Source organism: Tenrec ecaudatus, chromosome 8, assembly GCF_050624435.1.
Source record: "Tenrec ecaudatus isolate mTenEca1 chromosome 8, mTenEca1.hap1, whole genome shotgun sequence".
In the NCBI taxonomy this organism is placed as follows: domain Eukaryota; kingdom Metazoa; phylum Chordata; class Mammalia; order Afrosoricida; family Tenrecidae; genus Tenrec; species Tenrec ecaudatus.
The window spans coordinates 131,481,517-131,486,374 of record NC_134537.1 but is presented as its reverse complement, the minus strand read 5'-3'; positions in this window follow the sequence as shown (position 1 = coordinate 131,486,374).

Sequence of the window (4,858 nt, the reverse complement as noted above, 5' to 3'; positions counted from 1 at the left end):
AGTCTTGCTCATTTTTCTGCAGGTAAATATCCATTTTTCCCAGCACCCCTTCTTAAAGAAGGAATCTGCTTTCCATTTGATATTACTTGGTCCCTTATCAAAGATCAGTTGTCTTTATGCTGATGATTTTATTTCTGGGTTTTCAGTTATTTTCCATTGTTCTGAGTATGTTTCATTGTACCAATACCATGCGGTTTTGACAACCGTGGCTGTATAGTATGAGCTAAAGTCAGTTAAGCAAGCCCTCCTACTATGTCCTTCTTTTTGAGGAGTTCTCTGCCAATGCTGGGCTTCTTCCCTCTCCATATGAAGTTGGTCATCAGTTTTTCCATTCCCTTAAAAAATAAGAGGATAATTGTATCAGGCATGCATTAAATTTATATAATGCCTTTGGCAGGACTGATATTTTGACTATATGGAGTCATCCAATCCACGAGCATGGGATATTCATCAATTTGTTGAGGTCACTCTTGGTTTCTTGTAATAGTGTGCTGTAGTTTTCCCCATATAGATCTTTTGTTCTTTTAGTCAGGTATATCCCTAGATATTTCAATTTGTGTTTGGCTATTGTGAAGGGTACCACCTTTTTGATCTCCTCTTCTGTAGTCTTATCCAATGGACTTCTGTTTGTTGATCTTGTATCTTGCCACTCTGCCTAATTTCTTTATTGCTTCCAGTACTCCCCTTGTGGAACTTTTGGGTTTTTTTCCATATATAAAATCATATCACCTGCAAATAATGATAGTTTCACCTCTTCCTTCCCCAGATGAATGACTTTGATGTCTTTTCTTTGCCTTATGCTGGTAGCTAAAACTTCCAGCATGATATTATATAAGAGTGGGGACAAGGGGTATCCTTGTTTGTTCCCCCTTTTCAGTTGGATTGTGTTAGTCTTTTCTCCATTGACTACCAGATTGGCCATTGGCTGTTGGTTTTTCATATATAACTTGTATTGTCTTGAGGAATCTTCCTTCTATTCCTGTCTTCTCAAATGTCTTAAATGGGAATTGGTATTGGAAGTTGTCGAGTATATTTTTTCATCTTTTGATATTATCATGTGGCTCTTATAGTTTTTCATGTCAATGTGATGATTAATACTAATGGTCTTCGTATGCTAAACCATCCCTGCATCCCTGGTGTGAATCCCACTTGGTCATGGTGAATTATTTGTTTTATATACTTTTGTATTCTGTTGGCTAGTATTTTGTTAAGGATTTTTGCATAGATGTTCATTAGGGATATTGGTCTGTAGTTCTCAATTCTTGAGGGATCATTGCCCGGTTTGGGTATCAGAGTTATACTAGCTTCATAGAAGAAGTTCAGGAATTTGGCATCTTTTTCTATGTTCTGGAAGATTTTGTGTAAGACTGGTATTTGTTCTTCCCAAAATGTTTGGTAGAATTCTCCAGTGAAGCTATCTGGTCCAGGGGATATTTTTTGTTGGTAATCCCTTGATAACCTTGTCTATTCTTCTATTGCTATGCATCTGTTGAAGTTCTAGAAGTTCATCGAGGATAGTCTAAGGAGTGATTGTTTTTCCAAGAGTTTGTCCATGTCTTCCAAATTTTTTAATTCATTGGAGTAAAATCCTTAATAGTACTGTATAATTATCCTTTTGATTTCATTAGGGTCTGTTGTAATGTCCTCTTTTTTATCCATTATTCTTGCTATTGAAATTTGTTCCCTCCTTTCTTTCGTTAGGTTTGCCAGTGGTCTATCGATTCTGTTTATCCTTTCAAAGAATCAACTTCTAGTAGCATTAATTTTTCCCATAGGTTTCTTCTTTTCCCTTTCCTGCATCTCTGCCTGATTTTAATAATTTATTTTCTTTTGCTATTAGTGGGATTGTCCTGCTGACGCTGCTCTCGTTGTTGTGAATTTGTGCCAGCATATCAGTCATGAGTCTCTCTTCCTTTCTCAGGTGGGTTTGTATTGCTATGAAACTTCCTCTGATAACTGCCTTTGCTGTGTCCCATAAGTTTTGGTACATTGTGTGCTCATTCTTGTTGGTTTCTAGAAATTTCCTAATTTCATCTCTGATCTGTGCCAGTACCCACTTCTTTTGTAGTAGAGAGTTATTCATCCTCCAATTGTTTGCTCTTGTATTCTTCATCTTCCTTTTTTGATTTCCAGCCTTATGGCAGAGTGGTCAGAGAGAGAGAGGTCTGTATGATTTCAATGTGCTTAAATTTATGTAGATTTGCCTTATGCCCCAGCATGTGGTCTATCTTTGAATATGTGCCAAGTGGGATTGAGAAGAATTTGAATTTATTAGTATTTGTATGAAAAGCTCTGTAAATATCTATCAGGTAAAATTGTCTAATTGTTGTGTGTAGATCTCTAGCCTCCTTATTGAGTTTCTTTTCCTGTGATCTATCTTTCTCAGAGAGTGGAGTATTGATGTCACCCACTATAATTGAGGCTGTGATTTCTTTTTCATATTTTGGAGTGCTTGGTTGACGCATTCAGCAGATCTCTCACTCGGGGAATATTTGTTTACAATGCTTAGTGGTTCTTTGTCTACCATTCCCTTGAGCATTATATAGTGTCCCTCCTTATCTCTTTTTACGGTTTGCACTTTCAGGTCAATTTTAACTGAGATTAGGATTGCAACCCCTAGTTTTTTAAATTGTTGTTTGCTTGATGTAGCTTTCTCTAGCTTTTGATTCTCAGCCTATTTTTGTCTGTAGCCTTGAGATGTGTCTCCTGTAGGCAGCAGATTGATAGATTGTGTTTTCTAAACCAGTCTGCCAGTCTCAGTCTTTGAATGCCTGAGTTGAGGCCATTGAATTCAGGGTTATTATCTCCATCTGTAGACTCTGATGTCATCTTACACCTTTTGTATTGCATGTTTTCCTACTTTCCTCTCTCATTAGTGTGTTGTGCATGTTTGTGTATATGTGTATCACTCTTGACTTCTTTCTATCCTTAAGCCAATCCTATCTTGGGGTCTGGTTTCACTTTGTTGCCCTCTGGGTGAAGTTGTTCTATGGGGCAGTATCTTATTTATGTTTCGTGAATGTTCTTCTGCCCATACTGGTTTGGCAAGGATCTTTTGTAGGTCTGGGTTTCTTCTAACGTATTTTATGAATTTTCACTTGTCTGGAAAGACTCTTACTTCTCCATCTATCTTGATTGATAATTTGGCTGGGTAGAGTATTCTTGGGTTTGCATTGTTTTCCTTCAATTTTTGCAATACGTTACTCCACTCTCTCCTCTTCTTCATAGTTTCTGCTGATAGGTCTGAGCTTATTCTTATTTGGGAAGCTTTGTATATAATTGCTTGTTTTTCCCTAGCTGCTCTCATGAGTACCTCCTTTTCCCCAAAGTTAGATAGTTTAACAATTATGTGCCTTGGTGACTTCTTCTTGGGATTTAGTCTAGCTGGTGTTCTTTCAGCTTCCTGAATGGTTTCCTGATTTTCATCCATTAAGCTGGGGAAGCTTTCCTCCAAGAATTATCTCACTATTGTTGCAGATGACTTCCTTGTTGTGTCTTCCTCCAGTAATCAAATAATTCTAATTTGTTCTGCTCCATAGAATCAGAAATAGCTCTTAAGTTTTCTTCAGCTTCTCTGGTGATCTTATTAGATTTTTGTTCGTGTTTATTAAAGTCTGCTTGGCCGTCTTCCAACTCACTGATGTGGTTCTCTGATTCCTCCAGTTGATTCTTGAGGTCCATGTTTCTGGTACTGGTTTTTGTTATCTCCTCCCTAAGCTCCTGCTTTTCCCTTTAGTTTATGACCTTTATTTCCTCTATCATTTCATCTTTTTTCTGTATTGTTTCCCTCATATCCTGTATGACTCCAAGCAGCATTATGAAAATTTCTTTCTGTGGCAGCTCAATGTCTGCTTCTTCTTTGTATGTCGTTATATTCAGGATATCTTCTGCTATTGCCTTTTGTTTCTCTTTTTTTTTTCATTGAGGTCGTTGGGGCAGTGGCTGTTTGCGTTGTGTTGTTTCAGAGGAGCCTGTTGCCACTTTCCAGGGAATTGAAGGGCGCTTGCTTTTTCTGGGATACTTGTTGGAATGCTTCTTCAAACTGCCTACCGCTAATTTGACTATGGAATTAACCTACCACTTTATCCTCCTGCGGCTTCCCTCTCAGAGGAGTGCCCCAGAAGACTGGTGGGTTGCCTGTTTTGGTGTTCCTGAGTTTGGGCAGAGGTTACTGTAGCATCTTGGAATGTTGATGAGAGTTGGCAGAGCTGCCTTAGGGCTCCAGGCATATAGAGAGGAATTCCCCCGTAAGAAGTTGTGCAGAATATGCCCCGGTGGAGGTTCGCAGGGCTTTCTCCAGCCTCAGGTTAGCTACACAGGGTGGAGCTCACCTAGCTGGGTGTGGCACAGGCATAAATTCCCTAGGCTAAGGGGAGTGGTTTGGAGGTCAGCAGGGGAGTGTCAGAGAACAGGAAAGAGACAAAGAGGAGAAAAAAATTTAAAAGTTAGCCGCTGAGACTGTGCAGGGATACAGTGAAGAGTGCGAAAGAAAAGCAGCAGTGTAATTGTGTCCCGATCCCTGTCAGTGGAACTGCAAGGGTTTATTTCTTGCTCTGATGTGGCAGCGGAAAGCTGTGGCTGTGTTGAGAAAAAGTCCCTGTGCAGCGCTCCAAGATTGTGGGCGGATAGAGAGAATAGATGGAAATAAAAGTAACAATGCAGCTGAACCCCAACCCTTGCCCGTGGAGCTGCAATGGTCTAGTCCCTTCCCGAGGCAGGTGGAGCAAACTGTGGTTGTGTTTCGACCAAGCCCCCCCTATAGGCTCCAACTGGTCCCTGCTGGCAGTGACATTGGTAGGGCCAAGGTAAAATCCCAGCAAGCCTCCACTGAGTTACCCAAAAGCCCCAGCCCCTCAAA